This window comes from Lissotriton helveticus, chromosome 7 (genome assembly GCF_964261635.1).
Source record: "Lissotriton helveticus chromosome 7, aLisHel1.1, whole genome shotgun sequence".
Lineage (NCBI taxonomy): Eukaryota > Metazoa > Chordata > Amphibia > Caudata > Salamandridae > Lissotriton > Lissotriton helveticus.
Window position 1 is genome coordinate 1,622,964,591 of NC_136068.1, and position 22,742 is coordinate 1,622,987,332.

Below are 22,742 nucleotides of genomic sequence, written 5' to 3' on the forward strand. Positions count from 1 at the left end.
CCAGAACAGAAAGCTACTACCATCAACCAAAGGATAAACAAAACCAAAGTAAGTACCAATACCTAACATTAACTACTAGGCTTAGCACTAAAAGCTACCATTAATAAACGAACCAATAAACTAATCATTTTCTTTCATTTTTACCATGTTTTGCACATATCTCTAAATTAAAGAAAAAAAGGCCAACATTTACAATCCTATTAACTCTAAAAACAAAGTAAGTATAGAAACTAAAATAACAGAGAGAACTTATATAACAAAACTTAGCCAGAAAATGTCCAAACGGAAAGGAATCCAATAATGCTAAACAAAACATATACAATAAATCATTTTACTTTTACCAACAGACCCATCAACAAAAGAAACAGAGGAGAAAAGCATTCAAAAACACAGCACAGCCCTCCCAACAACTGTAAAACAGGTAAATATACTGTGAAAATGTGATAAATGTAATAATAAACGTAAATTTATCTATATAACATTTATTTACTGTAGAAAGAAAACAGAACAATGACAGAAGAACCTAAATTTATAACTTCACAGAAAGGCAAATGCTTCTTTGTCATATGGGCTATACATATACCCAAGAAAAACAGCATCAATTGAAAGTGTTTTGGAAATGCAGCAAATATTACAGTAATAAATGTTATGGTCGTGCTGTAACTCAGGAAACAAATATAACTAACACAACAGAACATAACCACCCTTCCAACGTGACAGAAATAGAAATTAGACAAATGCTTGACTCACTAAAAGAAGCAAGCACTAACACAGACTGCCCATTTACAACTATTCTTACAGACCATCTAAGAACTCTCCCCCAACATGCAGCAAGCCAACTCCCTTCTATAGATTCTCTAAAAAGGACAATAGCTAGGCACAAAAGAACAACTACAGCTACACCACCTGCCCCAAAAACCTTTGAGCAAATCCAAATTCCCCCTGAACTAACAATAAGTCATAATAACGAACCTTTCATCATATATGACAATGCATCTAAAGAAAAAAGAATTATAATGTTTTCTACAGCAGACAATATGGTGAAATTACACCAATGCAAAACATGGATGATGGACGGTACATTCTCAGTATGCCCAAAACCATTCTACCAATTATACACCATCCATGGACACTATCAAAACTGCAATATCCCCTTCATATATGCCCTACTACCCAAAAAACAGCAAACAACCTATACTGAGGTACTAACTAAAATAAAAAGCCTAACAAATAATTACTTCCCCCAAAAAATTATCATTGATTTTGAGAAAGCAATGATCAATACAATTCTAAAGACCTACCCTCACACAGCAATCCAAGGTTGCTATTATCACTTTAACCAATGTATATGGAAACATATACAAAAATCTGCCCTAAGCACCCAATACTGCACTGACAGCACTTTTGCCTACCAGGTTGAAAAAATCATTGCACTAGCCTACGTTCCAGTTACAGACGTAGTGGAACATTACAACATATGAATAGACAGCCCCTATTATAAAAAAAAATGAAACAAAACTAAGCCCTCTCTTAGATTATTTCAAAGATACATAGGTAGGGAGACTACACCGCTCTGGACACAGAAGACAACCAAAATTCCAAATCCCCTGGTGGAACATCTACCTCAGTAAACTAAATAAACAAGCAAAAAGCAACAACGCTGTCGAAAGATGGCACAATGCTTTCCAAGCAGGTACAGGCAGAGGTTCCCTAACCCTACATAAACTCCTTCAAGCATTACAAAACGATCAAAGCTACCAAGAACTCCGAATGGAGCAATCTATAACCCAAATAGGCCCTAAATTAACTAAAGAAACCAAAAAAATGTACAACTCCTTACAAAGCCAGGTAACCCTACACCCAACTACCAGAGACCTACCATACTTATCTACCATAGCTAAAACAATTCTTTAAACATAACTCACATACCTACAATATTCACATAAACATAAAATATACATATTAAAGACATGTTACAAACTGTAACAAAATTATTTAAATATATTTGTTATATTTATTTAAATATATCTAAACAATTTCCTTACAATTTCTAACATAACCCGTAAAATTATATAAAAATAACATTACAATCCCACCCAAAAAAAATGAACAATACTTACTCACTTTGAGAAACCTTTGTAACGAAATAAATCCTTCTTTAGAAGTAATCCACCCAAACAATCCAAACGAGATCATCCAAAAATAACACAAAATCCAAAAACGTTCTTCTCAAAAACAATCCACTGTAAAACCATTAAAAACCCAAAAATAGTTCCAAAAACAGAAGAAACGCTGCATGGAAATGTAATAAAAAAAAGAAAATTAGAAAACAACATCCATAACGATTCTTCTCCATAATCGATCCAACGATAACCCATTAAAACCCCGAAAATAGTTAAAAAGATAAAAACGCTACAGGAAAACGCGAAAATGTTAGAAAGTGTGTCTATGATATATTAAAAAATAATAGACACCCTTCTCCCGAAAAAAACGCAATCTTCTCCCAAAAAGGACATCCACACAAAGTACCTGTAAAATAGAAAAAAACATACCCACCCGCACACAATGCACCCCAACATACAATTTAAAACAATATTAAACATAATACAATACATTTAATTCACATTTGTAAACCAATTCCTACCTCCTCAATAAACTAACCCAAAACGAGTAAAAAGGAACCAAAACCAAACCCGTAACTACCGCCTAAAACACACACATCCTACAACTACCAAACAATAAAAAACCTACATACACTCCACAAACACTCAAACTAAACATATAACTTAAATAAAGTACTTAAATTTAAACTTACCCTTCCAGGCCCGAAGCAGCCTCCAACCGCGAGCTCTTCCACATCGAAATGACCCAAAATAACATAGCGCGGTTACAAAATAGACCCAAGCAAACAAATAGTCCCTTTAATATTAACATTAAATAACATTCTAAAATTATTTTACACATGTTACAATATACATTATGTAACTATTATATTTTTTTAATTAAACAAAAATGTAACATTGTTATAAAAATGAATACAATATACTATATGTTATTTTCAATGCCTGTATATTACATAAACAAACATTTATCTTAATAAAAATTACTTACATTACTGTATAAATATACAAAACTGTTATTAAAGTGACTATTATTTACTGTTTGTATAAACAAATATTTTACATAAAAATATGACTAATGTAAAAATACGTTACCTCTGTAAAAATTATTATTATTAATATTTTATATATTGATAATAATAATTAATTTAAAAAAACACAAATGTAAATTGTATATTAATGTTAACATGACCTACCTTTTTTTGTTAATGTATATAAATATGTGTACTACAAAATATGTTTAAAAATACTACCACAGTGTGAAAAAATTATAAAAATATTTGTTGTATATAACTTGTAAAATAAATCTTTATCTTTACATTAAAAACTGTGAAATATACAAAAAAATGTACACTTAATCATTATTACTTTACTTACATTTTTTTGCAATAAATAATGTTTGTAATAAAAAAAACACAAATGTTCAACTGTGATTAAAATGTAAATACGTTACATTTATCTCATGAAAATAAAAATGTACACATAACATGCAACAATGTCAATACAATTATTTTCTTATTTCTTATTTTATGACCCCCCTTTTAAAAATAATAAAATATTCAAAACATGCTGTGACTCTGATTAATTTATTTTTAATTACTAACCATTACAATAATTAAATACATTTTTTCTAATTAATGTACCATACAACATGAGTTAAATATTGTTATTATCATTATAGATACTCTCACAAAATACTAAACATTCAAATATAATAATTTACTACTCCCACTCCATCAACTATATATTTTACCAAAGTACTGAACACTCAACCCAAAAGATTTATTATTCCCACTGCACCAAGTATAAACTCAGGGAAGGTGCTGGACTCTTAACTCAAATAAATTACGATTCTCACACCACTAAATACTAACTCAGGGAAGGTGCTGGACACAAAACCCCACAAATGTACTATTCCAACTCCACCAACTATAAACTCAGGGAAGGCGCTGGACAATCAACGTATATAATTTACTATTCCCACTCCACCAAGTATAAACTCAGGGAAGGTGCTGGACACTCAAACAATATCATTTACTATTCCCACTCCACCAAATAAAAAATTATGGAAGGTGCTGGACACTCAAACAATATAATTTACTATTCCAACTCCACCAAGTACAAACTCAAGGAAGGTGCTGGACACACAACCCATATAATTTACTATTCCCACACCACCAAGTACAAACTCTGAGAAGGTGCTGAACACTCAAACAATATAATTTACTATTCCAACTCCACCAAGTATAAACTCAAAGAAGGTGTTGGACACTCAAACAATATAATTTACTATTCCAACTCCACCAAGTACAAACTCAAGGAAGGTGCTGGACACACAACCCATATAATTTACTATTCCCACTCCACCAAGTACAAACTCTGAGAAGGTGCTGGACACTCAAACAATATCATTTACTATTCCCACTCCAACAAGTACAAACTCAGGGAATGTGTTGGACACACAAACAATATAATTTACTATTCCAACTCCACCAACTATAAACTCAGAGAAGGCGCTGGACAATCAACCTATATAATTTACTATTCCCACTCCACCAAGTATAAACTCAGGGAAGGTGCTGGACACTCAAACAATATAATTTACTATTCCCACTCCACCAAGTACAAACTCTGAAAAGGTGCTGGACACTCAAACAATATAATTTACTATTCCAACTCCACCAAGTATAAACTCAAAGAAGGTGCTGGACACTCAAACAATATAATTTACTATTCCCACTCCAACAAGTACAAACTCAGGGAAGGTGTTGGACACACAAACAATATAATTTACTATTCCAACTCCACCAGCTATAAACTCAGAGAAGGCGCTGGACAATCAACCTATATAATTTACTATTCCCACTCCACCAAGCACAAACTCAGGGAAGGTGTTGGACAAAAAAAAAATATAATTTACTATTCCAACTTCACAAACTATAAACTCAGGGAAGGCGCTGGACAATCAACCTATATAATTTACTATTCCCACTCCACCAAGTATAAACTCAGGGAAGGTGCTGGACACTCAAACAATATAATTTACTATTCCCACTCCACCAAGTACAAACTCTGAGAAGGTGCTGGACACTCAAACAATATAATTTACTATTCCAACTCCACCAAGTATAAACTCAGAGAAGGCGCTGGACAATCAACCTAAATAATTTACTATTCCCACTCCACCAAGCACAAACTCAGGGAAGGTGTTGGACACACAAACAATATAATTTACTATTCCAACTCCACAAACTATAGACTCAGGGAAGGCGCTGGACAATCAACCTATATAATTTACTATTCCCACTCCACCAAGTATAAACTCAGGGAAGGTGCTGGACACTCAAACAATATAATTTACTATTCCCACTCCACCAGGTACAAACTCTGAGAAGGTGCTGGACACTCAAACAATATAATTTACTATTCCAACTCCACCAAGTATAAAATCAAAGAAGGTGCTGGACACTCAAACAATATAATTTACTATTCCCACTACACCAAGTACAAACTCTGAGAAGGTGCTGGACACTCAAACAATATAATTTACTATTCCAACTCCACCAAGTATAAACTCAAAGAAGGTGCTGGACACTCAAACAATATAATTTACTATTTTACTATTCCCACTCCAACAAGTACAAACTCAGGGAAGGTGTTGGACACACAAACAATATAATTTACTATTCCAACTCCACCAACTATAAACTCAGAGAAGGCGCTGGACAATCAACCTATATAATTTACTATTCCCACTCCACCAAGCACAAACTAAGGGAAGGTGTTGGACACACAAACAATATAATGTACTATTCCAACTCCACAAACTATAAACTCAGGGAAGGCGCTGGACAATCAACCTATATAATTTACTATTCCCACTCCACCAAGTATAAAGTCAGGGAAGGTGCTGGACACTCAAACAATATAATTTACTATTCCCACTCCACCAAGTACAAACTCTGAGAAGGTGCTGGACACTCAAACAATATAATTTACTATTCCAACTCCACCAAGTATAAACTCAGAGAAGGCGCTGGACAATCAACCTGTATAATTTACTATTCCCACTCCACCAAGCACAAACTCAGGGAAGGTGTTGGACACACAAACAATATAATTTACTATTCCAACTCCACTAACTACAAACTCAGGTAAGGCGCTGGACAATCAACCTATATAATTTACTATTCCCACTCCACCAAGTACAAACTCTGAGAAGGTGCTGGACACTCAAACAATATAATTTACTATTCCAACTCCACCAAGTATAAACTCAAAGAAGGTGCTGGACACTCAAACAATATAATTTACTATTCCCACTCCACAAAGTACAAATTCTCAGAAGGTGCTGGACACTCAATCAATATAATTTACTATTCCAAATCCACCAAGTATAAACTCAAAGAAGGTGCTGGACACTCAAACAATATAATTTACTATTCCCTCTCCAACAAGTACAAACTCAGGGAAGGTTTTGGACACTCAAACAATATAATTTACTATTCCAACTCCACCAAGTATAAACTCTGAAAAGGTGCTGGACACTCAAACAATATAATTTACTATTCCAACTCCACCAAGTATAAACTCAAAGAAGGTGCTGGATACTCAAACCCTACAATTTACTATTCCCACTCCACCAAGTATAAAGTCAGAGAAAGTGCTGAATACAGAACCAATATAATTAACAAATCCACATTTTTTTATTTTTTTATTATTATATTTTAAAATAGTTACAAATGCACACTTTTAAAACACTGCCCACACTATTCCCCTAAAAACACACATCACACTCCCAAATTTTATATTAAAAATTATACATTTTTTATAAATTAAATTTTTATTTAAATTTTTATAAATGTTATCTACAATTTCACTGTTTGTAAACACTCGCCACCCTATTACACTAAAAGCACACACCCAACTCCTAAATTCTATTCAAACTTTTTTAAATATTATATTTTGTAAATTTCTTTTCAATTTTTTCAATTTTTATTTCAAAGTAACTATTTTTAAACACTCCCCACCGTATACCCCTAAAAACACACATCCCAATCCTAAATTGTATTATAATTTTTTTTAATTATTACATTTTTTAAAATGTCATAAACAATTTTTTTTTAAATTCAAATTTCCCTTTTTTAAACACTCCACAACCTATTCCCCTAAAAACCCCAATCCCACTACTAACTTTTTTAAACATTTTCAAAATATTTAAAAAAAAATTGATTTAAAAGAATTACTGAAAAAAAATCAATTTTCAAATTTTAACACTAACCACCCTATTCCCCTTAAAATCAACATCCAGCTCCTAAATTTTATTTCAAAATTTAAAATTAAAAAAAAAATTACATTTAATTTTTTTTTTTTTATATTTTAAATTTTCTAAATTAACATTCTTAAAACACTCCCCACCCTATTCACCTAAAAACCCACATCCCTTTCCTAAATTTTATTTTAAATTTTTTAAAATTTTAAAATGAATTACAATTTTCAAATTTTAAAAAAAAAATTAAAAATTTCAAAATTAACATTTTTTAAACACTCACAACCCTATTCCCCTAAAAAACCCACATTCCACTCCTAAATTTGATTGTAATGTTTTTAAAATTAAAACATACATTTCTAAAAAAAATATATATATTTTTCAAAATAACAAACATTTTTAAAACACTCCCCACCCTATTCCCCTAAAAACGTACACCCCGCTCCTAAATTTTATTATACATTTTTATAATTTTCTAAAGAAATTTCAACTTAATTTAAAAAAATTATAAAAATATTTTTCTAAATTATCATTTTTAAAACACTGCCTACCCTATTCCCCTAAAAACCCACATCCCGATCCTAAATTTTATTATACATTTTTTACATATAAAAAAAAATCATTTAAAAAAAAAAATTAACAAATATAATTTCAAAATTCACATTTTTTAAAACACTCCCCACCCTATTCCCCTAAAAACCCACATCCCGCTCCTAAATTTCAATATAATTTTTTTATTAATAAATAATTTTTATACATTATTTATTATAAATTAAATAAAAAAATATAGTCATTCTAATTACTTAACTAAAATATTTAATAATCTAAAATCCAAATATTGATATTCTTACACTCTATATTTTGTCTATCGATATTCTAACATTCTATATTTTTACATTCGATATTATTTACTAACAAACAAAAACGGTATTTTACATACTCAATATTAACTACTCGATATTACTACATTCGATATTTTTTTTTTACTTTAAAAATCGATATAACTTACCTCGATATTACTTACCTCGATATTATTGCAGACTCGATATTCTCAACTCGATATTATGTCCACTCGATAAATAAAACTCAATATTTAGACTGCATATCCTATGCAGGCAATGAAAGGCCCAGTACTATCGATTACATATTGCTGTCTGCGTCATTAGTCTTGGTTGTAGAGCACCTGAGTGTTTCCTGGTCTGGTCTTAGTGATCATAATCCCTTCACACTCGTGTTATCCCTCTCCGCCATTTTAACAGGGGAGATGACCACCTGGGTCATATATAAAAGCATTAGCAGCAAAGTTCAAGCTCGCTGGCTGAAGTGGGAAAGGATTGTCCCGTAAAGTTTCCTGGACAATTTGTATGCCGTCTGTGCCACAGAGGTCCAAGCATGCATGGACCCCACCAGGCATCGTAGAGTCACCTTAGAGGCCTTTGATAAAATGACTAAGCAGTTATGGATGGAGCTTAGATTTCACCTAGATTATGCATTGCTTTATTTTTATGTTTCAGACAGACTGCATTTTAAAATGGCACGCAGATTTTGGTTCAAGTGAAAACGCATGGCAAGTGGAATCATGAAATGAGACATGGTCAAAATGCTTTCAGTCTGAAATGCTTTCATTTAAAACCCATGCTCAATTAATTAATCCAGGGTGGTAAAATCTGTTTAGTTTAGATTTAACCTCACTATAGAATGTACATTTTATTTAAGACGTTTATTTTTGATTGATTGATTGATAAGACGTTTATTTTTTTTAAACTTTTAATGTAGCACATAATTGTGCTGAAATAACAGGCATTTTGCAGTGTAGAAAAAACTTGTGATTTCAGTTTCCTTTGAAAGACTCACTGTGGCCTCTCTAACCTTGAGATAAGGAATAGAATGTTTCCTCCTGTCTCCTCCCCATGAAAGACCTTTGTTCCTCTGTTCCCGTCTCAAGAGACCTTGGCTTTGTTGCATATTTAGACAATGCATCTTCAGTTCATAACACATCTTTCTTATAATATATATTAACTAATCAACCGTGCACCAACACTACACATGGGGCAAACACATTTTGCATGAAAAGCTATCTAAAACATTAGAGCATGTTGCTATGAGCATGTATTAACAGTTTGCACTTTGAAAATGTTTATGCTAAGCTGTACATTGCACATTTTGCATGTTGTGCACAAATAATAGAAAGGCTGCTTTAAATTAATAGCTTTTGTTAGGGATAATTAATACAGGGTATTAGAATGGTGGGTGGTGAACATAATGGGCTTCACTTCATAAATTAATATTCTTTTGTGTTTGTTTTGCCTTATTATACATTGGGCCCACAATAAAATGGCTGCCTAGTAATCCAGCATGGCTGAGAATTGTCAGCAGTGTGCTGAATGGGAAACGCCTGCGCAAAACCAGCTACATGTACTGCCAAGTGGCTCAAGTGAAGACACATAAGTCAAGGCCACCATGATCTGCAATCTCCTGTCACCGTGTCAACGTACCATTGTTTGTCGGAGAGTGTCATCCCTTTGTGCGATGTGAAAGCGAGAAGGAAATGATTGATACTTTGCCGCTTAAGATATTGCAAAATATGTTCTTATTGATACATGTTATGTATATTGTTCTTAGCATTAAGCCCCTATTGTCAGAACCGGTATGGGTTAGACTAGCAATGAGAACAGGATGCTAAGATCCCTATGTCACCTGTGCCAACCAATCACGGTGCGAGTTTCTACTGAAACTGCAATACTCAGTTGCTCAGTTGTGTTCGCCTTGCCTACTTCTGAGGCAGGGAGAACACAACTGAGCAACACTTCCAACCCACCAGGCTCTTCAGGGTGGGCGGGCAGAATCCCTCATGCCCAGTCCATCGTTAATCAGGGCAGTTCTGTACTTACTTTAGGCACAGTTCACATCAGCTCCAAGAGGGGCAGGTTCTCTACTAGCGAGGAGCAGTTCCCCCCTCACTCCGTGTGAGTTTACAGGCATCCGGGCCTCAGCTGTTCCTCACTCACCAGCCGTGTCCCATGTAGGCGGCCCCTCCCCAGGCAGCCCACTTCTCTTCTCTCGCGGGGCTCTCACCTGTTGGAGGCGGCAGAATTTCCTTTCTGGAATCGAGTCCACGCAGGCGGGGAAATCGATCGAGGGGCTCCCACTGGCAGCGGAGCACCTCCTGAGATGTTCGTGACCAGCCCCGGGCCTCAGGCCTCCTCCTGGCCCAGGAGCCAATGGGGTTGCGGCATCCTAGGGGCCGGGCACGGAAGCCAATCAGGTGGCGGCTGTCAGTGGGCGCGACTGCGGCAGCCAATGGGTGCACGACCTTGAGGGGCACGGCCGATACGTAGCAACGGGTGCTCGGGAGGCCTAGGCCCAGCGCAGCCTTCCCCAATACCGCTGCGGCCCTCCCCAGGCTTCGGGGCCGCAGCAGAGATCTTCGCCGGCGCTTCCTCCCTCTGCACGGCTCAGGTTCAGCGCGGCCTCAGGGACTACAGTGGCGGTGAGTCTGGCGCGGGGACGCTTCCTCAGTGCTCATGGGGCCTAGTGCGGCCCTCCCAGAACCTCGGGGCCACGGCGGTGGGCAAATAGCACTTGGAAGTCACAGCGCGCAGGGAAGCACAGTAGCAGTTCAGCCGGGTCCTGGGCTGCGGTGGTGATCTGGGTCAAATAGGGCTTAGAGGACACAACGCTTGGTGATGAGGGCACCAGCAGGGCCTTGGTTCGCCCCGCAGCAGCTCCAGCAGGCACAATATTTTGCACTCGATATTAGTGCAAGTCGACATCAAAAACTCAATATTCCGACTGTATACCTTCTCTGATATGGCAAAATCCAACACAGACTGCATAATCCCAGCTGACCAGTGGGTGCAGCACTTTGGACATATTTTTAGCGGCACCACCATAGGAGAATTCGAGGCTTCTATGAACGGTGGGTCATCCAGTGTACCCCTCCACTTCAGTATAAATGAGTTCCATAAGGCACTCATCAATACATCTGGGGGTGCCGGCAGATCTTTATAAGGCTCACCCCAAGGTTTGGGCCAAGATTTTAGATCATGTTTTTAACGCAGCGTGCTCATGTGGTTTTCCCCCTTCATGGGCAATGGCAGTCATTATCCCCATTTTTGAAAAAGGCACACAGGATGACCATGCATGTTACAGACCAATCTCGCTTTTAGATTCTGCTGCTACAATTATGGACAAAGTGATACTGGAACGTATAACGACATGGCTTGATCATTTTAATGTCATTTCTGATTTACACTACGGTTTTAGGAAGGGCAAAGGGACTTTGGGTCAATGTCTTAACCTACACTTAGGGGCTCATTACGATGGCAGGCGGACCTGAGTCCGCCCCCCATCATTGCGGTGAGTGGAACCGCCCACCAGACATGCAACAGTCCCACCACTGCAATTAGGATGGCGGGAGCATTAAGGGCATTTAACATTGAGGACGGTGCTGCTAGCTGCAGCACAGTATGCAATGTGATAATGTCATGCTGTGCATTTCTCGGCACTGTGTAAATATAGGGGGATACCCCCCCCAGTGCACAGCTACCTCCCCCCCGCCAAGGGCCCCCGAATCCATTTCGGCCTGTCTTTTCATGGTGGAATGACCGCGGCGAAAAGAAAGGCTGAAAGGGATATCGTAATACCTACGGCGGTGCCTGCAAGGCACCTCCGCAAAGTTGGCCCATAGTTTAGTTCCGCAAGGCGGGCGGAAAAGGCCTGCCTTGCGGAACCGCGGTGCATGGTCTTTGCGTACGCCACGCTTGCCTGTGGATTACCCCCGCCATCATAATCTGGAGGGGGGAACATTGCTGCCAGATGGCGGAGGGCCCGCCACTGTACGGCTGGCGGTGGTGGTCCCTCGACCATCACAATACCCCCCTAAGTGATTGGGAAATATACCCTGGCCAAGATCGGAACTTTACACCAGGCTTTGATGGATTTGACTCAAGCCTTTGATTTTGTAAACAGGTCTAAGTTATGGTTGATTTTAAGTAACCTGGGCCTTGATGTGGAGCTGCTGGCTTTTTTATATACTTCTCACAAAAACACCTTGGCCGTTGTCAGATATAATAGGGATGGTGGTCTGACGAATATCTGGCTGTGAAGAGAGGGGTTCAACAGGATTTCATCTTGGCCCCCCTGCTGTTCAAGCTCTACATTAATAAGTTAGGGGATTTTCTAATTTCAAGATGTAAAGACATCCTCAGAGTTGGTGCCAAGATGATATCTGGACTCCTTTATGCAGATGATGCGTTCCTGCTTGCCAGAACTGCCGTGGGCCTCCAATTACTTTTAGATGATTTTATAGCTTTTATGTATTCATTGGACCTGACCACAAATTTTACTAAATCACATACTATGTCCATAGGCCCCCAAAATGCCTTTAAGGACACATTTTACTGTAGGGGGTCCGATCTGACTAAAGTCCCGACCTTCCCTTACCTAGGGGAACTTTTTGATGAGCATGGGTCTTGGCGTGCACAAATCACACAAAAATTGAATACCCTAACTAGAGCGGTGGGGGCTACTCTGAAATTTGCTGAAAGACTAGGTTTAAAACCCTTCCCCACCCTGCTGAAGATCTACAAAGAAAAGTGCATCCCCATGGCAACCTATGGATGTGATGTCTGGGGTTACAAGGACGGAAAGGATATCCAGGGGGCAGAGAACAAGTTCATTCGTAAGCTTCTGGTTGTCCTGCCTACTACCCCGGCATTTATATTACATGAAGAACTAGGTGTGAGGTACATCTGTTGCGTTGGCTGAGAGTATGGGTGTGTCCCACCTTCAATTTTAACTAACTCATGATCACTGATTGTGTAGCGCTGGAGGGGCTATACACATCCTTTGGTTAAAATATGTAATGGAACTGACAACATGGCTTAGCTGCCCTGACTTGTGCTTGAGCCCTAAACCTTTGGGTAAACCAGCAGTCAGAATTATTAAACAACAGTTCCTAGAGAAACGCCAGAGGCACAGGGAGGAAAAGGGGTTAGCAGAACCCACTGTGAGAAGGTATGTCACATTGTCCCTGAGCAAGCAAGTCCATCTATATTTACTCGTTGTTAGCAATGCATTTAATCGTTTCGTATTGACTAGATTCCGACTGCATTCGGTCCCATGGCTTTTGGCTGTTCTCCAAGGTTTTACATAACTTGGGGGCTTATTAGGATGGTGGGCGGACATTAGTCCGCCCGCCATCATAACGGTGCTGGGACCACCCGCTAGATGTGCGGCGGTCCCACCAGTGCAATTAGGATGCACCCGCCATACTGGCGTGTGCATCCTGACCTTTTAACATTGCAAATGGTGCAACCGTCCACAATGTCAAAAGAGCAAGTGCAGTATTCCCCTGCACCACGTGGTAGGCACCCCGCGGTGCCTGCCACTTGGTGCGTGGAACTGTAGGGGGGTACCATTGGTACCCCCCACCAGGTGCAACCCCCACACAGAGGGGAAGTCCATGGGTCGCTCGCTACTGACATCACCAGCGGGTGTAACCCAAGAGCATCACGGTAGATGCAGTCCTTATAGGCGTGTACGCCTTTCGTAGCTCTGGAAGTGTAAAAAGCAAAGTTGCAGCACCAACTCTGTACACCGGTGTTTCGGAATTATTGTTCCTCGTCAGCAGAGTGTAGGTTTCTTCCGGGTTTGCTGGGCAGGCTGCCAAAGTATTCACAGGTCTGGTACCACTCAAGGCACGTAGGGGCGGTATACGAGCCCGTCAGCTCAAATGGTTCAAGGGAACCATATATAAGTGAAAGTCCATGGGTCGCTCGCTACTGACCTCACCAGCGAGTGTAACCCAAGAGCATCACGGTAGATGCAGTCCTTATAGGCGTGTACGCCTTTCATAGCTCTGGAAGTGTAAAAAGCAAAGTTGTAGCACCAACTCTGTACACCAGGTGCAACCCCCACACAGAGGGGAAGTCCATGGGTCGCTCGCTACTGACCTCACCAGCGGGTGTAACCCAAGAGCATCACGGTAGATGCAGTCCTTATAGGCGTGTACGCCTTTCGTAGCTCTGGAAGTGTAAACCGCAAAGTTGCAGCACCAACTCTGTACACCAGTGTTTCGGAATTATTGTTCCTCGTCAGCAGAGTGTAGGTTTCTTCAGGGTTTGCTGGGCAGGCTGTCAAAGTATTCACAAGTCTGGTACCACTCAAGGCGCGTAGGGGCGGTATCCGAGCCCGTCAGCTCAAATGGTTCAAGGGAACCATATATAAGTGAAAGTCTATGGGTCGCTCGCTACTGACCTCACCAGCGGGTGTAACCCAAGAGCATCACGGTAGATGCAGTCCTTATAGGCGTGTACGCCTTTCGTAGCTCTGGAAGTGTAAAAAGCAAAGTTGCAGCACCAACTCTGTACACCGGTGTTTCGGAATTATTGTTCCTCATCAGCAGAGTGTAGGTTTCTTCAGGGTTTGCTGGGCAGGCTGCCAAAGTATTCAAAGGTCTGGTACCACTCAAGGCGCGTAGGGGCGGTATCCGAGCCCGTCAGCTCAAATGGTTCAAGGGAACCATATATAAGTGAAAGTCCATGGGTCGCTCGCTACTGACCTCACCAGCGGGTGTAACCCAAGAGCATCACGGTAGATGCAGTCCTTATAGGCGTGTACGCCTTTCGTAGCTCTGCAAGTGTAAAAAGCAAAGTTGCAGCACCAACTCTGTACACCGGTGTTTCAGAATTATTGTTCCTCGTCAGCAGAGTGTAGGTTTCTTCAGGGTTTGCTGGGCAGGCTGCCAAAGTACTCACAGGTCTGGTACCACTCAAGGCGCGTAGGGGCGGTATCCGAGCCCGTCAGCTCAAATGGTTCAAGGGAACCATATATAAGTGAAAGTCCATGGGTCGCTCGCTACTGACCTCACCAGCGGGTGTAACCCAAGAGCATCACGGTAGATGCAGTCCTTATAGGCGTGTACGCCTTTCGTAGCTCTGGAAGTGTAAAAAGCAAAGTTGCAGCACCAACTCTGTACACCAGGTGCAACCCCCACACAGAGGGGAAGTCCATGGGTCGCTCGCTACTGACCTCACCAGCGGGTGTAACCCAAGAGCATCACGGTAGATGCAGTCCTTATAGGCGTGTACGCCTTTCGTAGGTCTGGAAGTGTAAACCGCAAAGTTGCAGCACCAACTCTGTACACCGGTGTTTCGGAATTATTGTTCCTCGTCAGCAGAGTGTAGGTTTCTTCAGGGTTTGCTGGGCAGGCTGTCAAAGTATTCACAGGTCTGGTACCACTCAAGGCGCGTAGGGGCGGAATCCGAGCCCGTCAGCTCAAATGGTTCAAGGGAACCATATATAAGTGAAAGTCCATGGGTCGCTCGCTACTGACCTCACCAGCGGGTGTAACCCAAGAGCATCACGGTAGATGCAGTCCTTATAGGCGTGTACGCCTTTCGTAGCTCTGGAAGTGTAAAAAGCAAAGTTGCAGCACCAACTCTGTACACCGGTGTTTCGGAATTATTGTTCCTCGTCAGCAGAGTGTAGGTTTCTTCAGGGTTTGCTGGGCAGGCTGCCAAAGTATTCAAAGGTCTGGTACCACTCAAGGCGCGTAGGGGCGGTATCCGAGCCCGTCAGCTCAAATGGTTCAAGGGAACCATATATAAGTGAAAGTCCATGGGTCGCTCGCTACTGACCTCACCAGCGGGTGTAACCCAAGAGCATCACGGTAGATGCAGTCCTTATAGGCGTGTACGCCTTTCGTAGCTCTGGAAGTGTAAAAAGCAAAGTTGCAGCACCAACTCTGTACACCGGTGTTTCAGAATTATTGTTCCTCGTCAGCAGAGTGTAGGTTTCTTCAGGGTTTGCTGGGCCGGCTGCCAAGTATTCACAGGTCTGGTACCACTCGAGGCGCGCAGGGGCGGTATCCGAGCCCGTCAGCTCAAATGGTTCAAGGGAACCATATATAAGTGAAAGTCCATGGGTCGCTCGCTACTGACCTCACCAGCGGGTGTAACCCAAGAGCATCACGGTAGATGCAGTCCTTATAGGCGTGTACGCCTGTCGAGCTGACAAGCTCATGGTTACGCACCTGCGCTCCACAAGAGTTATCAAGACCTGAGAACACTTTTGGCAGCCTACGCAGCAGCCCCATACACATGCCTATTCCCTGCTGATGAGAGGTAACGACCTCGAAACACGTGTCCAGGGATGGCCAGCACACCAGTGGATATACTCGACATTTTTTCAGAAGCGCACACGCTGGAACGAACTGCATTTACCATTATGCCCAGGGGCCAACTCGCTGGTAGGAGGAGCAGTGTGCGACCATATGGATTGTTGTTTATTAAGGCTCCCTTGAGCCGGTCGAGCTGACGAGCTCATGGTTACGCACCTGCGCGCCGCGAGAGGTATCAAGAACTGAGAACACTTTTGGCAGCCTACGCAGCAGCCCCATACACAGGCCTATTCCCTGCTGATGAGAGGTAACGACCTCGAAACACGTGTCCAGGGATGGCCAGCACAATGGTGGATATACTCGACATTTTTTCAGAAGCGCACACGCTGGAACGAACTGCATTTACCATAATGCCCAGGGGCCAACTCGCTGGTAGGAGGAGCAGTGTGAGACCATATGGATTGTGGTTTATTAAGGCCCCCACACTGAGGGGGCCCGCAATGGGCCCCCAAAGCCAATCTCCGCCTGTCAGGCATATTATAATCACTACGGTGGTGCCTGCTCAGCACCGCCACAATGTTGCCTTGGGTCCGCGTTCCGAAAGGCAGGCGGAAAAGGACTGCCTTGCAGAACCATGGCGGACGGACTTTCCGTCCGCCGCGGAACCATTGTGATTCCCACCGCCATCCTAATTTAGCAGTGGGAATTTTCAGCATGTTGGCGGAAGGACCGCCACCGCCGGCCCAGCGGTGGCGGTCCTTCTGCTAGCATATGGAGCCCATTGGTACTCTAAAACCTTGCCCCTGTGACAACTTTTCAGTTGAAGATACCTTACATTTTATCTTTTTTTGTGATTTTTATCAACCACTGCGTAGAAGGTTTATACTGCCGCTGCTCTGAGATCGCCATTTTACCCAAGTTAGGCCTTCTCTGCTGTACCTTCAAAAGTTATCCTCCCCTATTGTTTCTTTCGGGGTTGCAAGTTTTCTAACCGCGGCTACCAGGTATAGGAGAAAGTTGTTTTTATAGTAGCCAACCGCTTTTTTCCTAACTTGGGCCTAGGGCCCATATTATGTCAGCATATGCACTTCACGATACTTTATCCTTGCACTTGGCTTTTAGAACTCTGCACTTTACAAAATGTATTCCATGTATCTTCAAAGCTTGAATCTCGTACTTTCTATTGATCTAATGGATGCATTTATTTTATATTTTTCACATGATTAAGGTTTTTATGATTCGAATATATGTTGATGAAACAAATGTTTTTTAACATGTTTGCTTTTTTTGGCTTTTAGTTGCCGAATAAAGTACCTTTTGACTGTGACTTTGACAATCCCATTTGGCATCAAGGTGAGTGGCCCTGGCCATGAGGGCACCAGCTGCAGCTCATCAAACACCATTTAAAAGAAAATATTTATTTTTAACAATCTGATCCTCCCCTTTGGTTGACTTCGGCATGATGTTCTGCTGTGTGCTCCAGGTGGTGTGCTCCAACCACTATGAGTTTCCTCCTGACTCTCAATATTTTAGAATGTTAATTGGAACCAGCTTCCTTACATTGTTATGTCATCTTCAGCATTTATAACTAAACGCGATTGCATGTCTGGTTTTGTACAATTCCCATGTTGTCAAAAATAAAGTAAATTATTTTGAAAAAATCACTTTGGATAAAAATCTAAAATAAAAAGAATGATAAACAAACATTAATTATTAATTACATAAACACATTCTCCAAATAAACATATACAATACATATACATATGTATATATATATATATATACAATAAAATAAATTGCTCAAAGATCAAAAATATTACATATTATAATACAATACCTTTAAACATAATCAAAAATGAGCAAACCCAATGCAACAACAATTACAAAACAACAAAAACATATTTAAAAAAATAGAATTACTCATGACGTAGGAGCTGAAGTCCTCTATAGACAATATAACATTCAAAACAAAATGTAATCTATCAAAAATGTGTAAAAAATATAACAAAAAAATGCAAAGATACAAGCAAAAAGTATAATCAGTCCAATATAACTAGGTGAAATACAAGAAAGTCACCTGAAACTTAAACAAACATTTAAAAACAACACTGCTCTATGAAAAACACAAAAAGGAGAAATAAAATAAACAGTAGGTTCAAAAATCTCAGCTATGTGCCCCTGGTAAAAAAAAGTAAACACATCCGGCATCCAAAAACAGAAGTTAAATGTTTAAAAAAACACCTGTCTGAAAAAAATTCCGAAAAACCCACCGTCAAACCAAACACATCTCACATAAAATTCCAGCACACACGTCAAAATCCCTAATAGTATTAAAATGCAACATATTTTATAACAAACTGTGGCAAAAACCCACATTAACAATAACACAAAAAATACAAACATATAAACACAAATCGAATTAATAATATACCACTATGCCCCCGACATATTAAGTACAGTAAATAAATTAAAATTCAACTTATCTTTACCAGAGAACAGCAACAAGGAACCGCTAACCTCAGAGTTGCTGACATCCAAAAATGATGACAACAGACTACAAAATGAAGCAAATGGTAAAACAAAATGGCAGGCTTATGAAATTAAAAAAGACTTTCTTACTATACAAACAACTGCAATAAATACTTTCAAATAATATCTTTTTTTGTCTAAAAATGTAAAAAAAGATCGGAAAACTGGAAATATATGTTAAAACTGTTTAAAACATTACATTGTATTATGAAAATATAAATATATAAAAAAACAGTTAAATAAATGGAAAATAATAGATTCACATTATTTTGTAAATATAACAAAATGGAAATAGCATAAATAAAGAAATAAAAACTTTACGTTAAAAAATATAAACAACAAGTGAGGCAAGATGGCGCCTGCTTGTCAGGCGTGTTTGTGAGAGCTCCGTTTGGGCGGACGGTCAGAATTTCCTACCTGAGCTCTTGCGGCGGCGGTGGCGTTCTCTAGTGACTACAGCGGTGACGGAGGTCGCCGTGGTTAACTTTTGAGCCTCGACTTGCTGGGGTTTGACTGCTTTTGTGGAGTCTTTGCCGTGGGTCACTGTGCAGCGGAGATCCTCGAGAAACCTGAGCCGCTGTGTGGAGACAACGACCGCTGAGTTTTCCGCTCCGTGTTTGGAGCACCTGCTGGATCCAACGTGTACTGCGGCTGCTGCATAGCCTTTCCGACGCTCTCCCCCTGGAAAGGATTACACGCTGACTTTTGGTGCAGCGGGGCTGCCTGGCTGCTCTGCTTCGTGTTCGGCTCCCCTGCCGGGTACAGCCTGTTCTAGATACTCCGTTGGGAGCGGACGCTATAACAACCGGTGAGGTGATATATATCGGTGTATTACAGTGGGCTGCCTGACGGTAGAAGCTACAGCGCCCGGGGTGAAATTATACGCTGGGCTTGATGTAACAGAAGCCACGGAGTTAGAGACCTCAGGGGGTAACCAGAAAAGGAATTACTGCCAAGCAAAAACTATCCTATAACCTGTATATCCTTAGAAATCGCAACAAAAACAGACTTAAGACTTAAGTTAGCAGAGATTGATATCTGCGTAATCACTCATTTGTCTTGGACTTTGTGGAAGCTCTCAGCGATTTAGGGAAATCTTAGAGGGTTTAGGTTTGAAAACTTGGCAAGTGGGATTTTTTTTTTCAATATGCCCCCAAAAACTGCACGTGGAGGGAAAACCAGACCCAGCGGAGACAATCCAATTGAGACTCGTGCAGCACTTGCAGCAAAGTCTAAGCAAGATAACAGCAATAATGACCCAGACACCATTCAACTGGGTACCCCAAAAATTCCACAAATGTTCTCCAAGGGGAAAGCAACATCAAGGATTATTAATACCGAGCCTCTGAATAGTGGAGGGGTACAGGGAAAGGGTGTTGGATCTTCGGTTTCATCGGTTATCAATCAAGACCAAGATGAGATGATAGTAGCGGCATTGGAACATCTGACCGTATCCCCTTTGGCCCCTTTAGCCCCTTTGGCTATTTCATCCATCAGTGACTCACTACCTGACCCTTCTGCTACATCAGAGATACAAAATGATGTCACTCCTAATGATGCAGGGGCTATAGAAGGTGACGGCGACGGCGACGGTGACCCCACAGGTAGCAAAGACAGTGAATTTTATTCTCTATCTGAACACTCAGTGGGCTCTGACTTGGAAGAGGATCTGGACGAGGACGAGGACACTGAAAATCCGAGTAATGAGAACATATCTAAGGATCCACACGCTAGTGTCTCAGATCAAACGAGAACAACTAGGTCTTGGAGTGAGGAAACTTCAGAGGGAGATCCAACCGTTATAGATCAGGAAATGGAGTTGGATCTAGCAGATTCTATCAATCAAAATAGCTCTAGCCCTAGTTCTAGCCCTAGTCTTGAACCCCATAATTTAATGCCTATTGATATAATATTGAAAGCTATATCGGAGCAACGACTAGAGGCCAAAGCAGAACACTTGAAAACGCATAATGCGTGTAAAAAATTACAGAACACGGTACGACGCCTAGCTAAGTCTTGCAACGATTTTACGGACAGGATGGCAGCAGCAGAAGGGCGCATATCCGCACTGGAGGACCAAGTTACTCATATAAAAACTAATATGGATAATTCTAAAGGGGTGAAAGAGGATGTGAACTCTAAACTCGTTGATTTAGAGAATAGACTTCGTCGTAATAATCTACGAGTCTTGGGCATTCCTGAAGGGAGCGAGGGACGTGATGTACGACAATTTGTCATTGAACTCTTTGAGGAGGCCTTTCCCGATGTCAAGGATTGGGACTGGTCTATGGAGATTCAGAGGGCACATCGATTCCCCTTCCGCAAACAAACAGTACGGAACACCCAGACAAGGCAATATCCTCGGGCCATCCTGATATCCCCGAACAACTTTTTGGCGCGACAGAAATTGTATGATCTGGCTAGGCCAGACAAGAAGCGCTCAGGAAAGGGTATAGAATTTTTTGTGTGCCCTGACTATTGTCATTCTACGGTAGAAAACCGATGGCGACTGCGTCAATTGATCGAACCTTTCCAGAAAAAGGGAGCACAAGCATTTCTGCTTCAACCTTCCACGCTTAAAATCGTATTTAAAGGCCAAAACAGATTTTTCACCGCCGAAGCTCTAGCAAAGGCATATTTGAATACACTAGAGTGAGAAGTTGGACTCAAAGATTAGCACATTAACTGTATGGTATGGCATGACTCACTCTACCTAGTGCTTGGACTTTTGGTCCTGCCCAAACATTTGTGGCGCTCCCACATACATCACCGGGGCAATAGGCCCCTTTGCCTTAATGAAGGGGAAGGGTCACGGGGGGTGGGGTAACAGTGTTGAGGGAGGGTTTTGGGGGGGAAGGGTTGTTCACGGGGGGTGTGTGGGGGGAAAAAGGGGGGAAAAATTCAGTCAAAGTCATGGAAAATTATGTTGAATTAAATAGCTGTTTTGATTTTGGTGGAATGGTACAATGCTATAAATTGACATTCGTAAGGAACTTCTATTATTTTCATGGCAAACCCTAATTTTCGAATGTGTTCTTTTAATGTTTGTGGTCTTAATAATGTACAAAAGCGTAAACGTGTGATGCGTGAAATTCGGTTAATACAACCTGATATAATATGCATACAAGAGACCCATATACCATGGGTGAAAAGACAAGTATTAACTGATCTTGGATTTATAGTGCTGGTTGCTTCGCAACAATCAACTACGAATAGAGGAGTGGCTATTTTAGGTCAACGCTCTGTAATCACGACGGGGAAGGTTAAAGTAGATAATTTTGGTCGATGGGCAATTGTAGAATGCGTGATTGGCAATTTTCTTACAACGATTTGTACAGTATACGGATCTAATGTGGATGACATCTCAGTAATAGAATATTTAAATATAGAATTAGCCCTGTGGAGTACTCCATTATTTCTATTGGGTGATTTCAATATTCATGGGGAACTGCATATATGGGACCCAAACTTTACTAGATATTTAGGTAGGAAACCCAAGGTTTTTAAGGCATTACGTCAACTCTTATCTCAACATGGGATGATCGATGGATGGCCTGTGACCCATTTGAATGACCCTGGATATACTTTTTTTTCTTCACCACATAAGAAATTTGTTCGAATAGATTATATTTTTATACCTAGCAATTTAGCACAAGGATCCAATATGTCTGTTAAACCACGTATCACCTCAGATCATGCT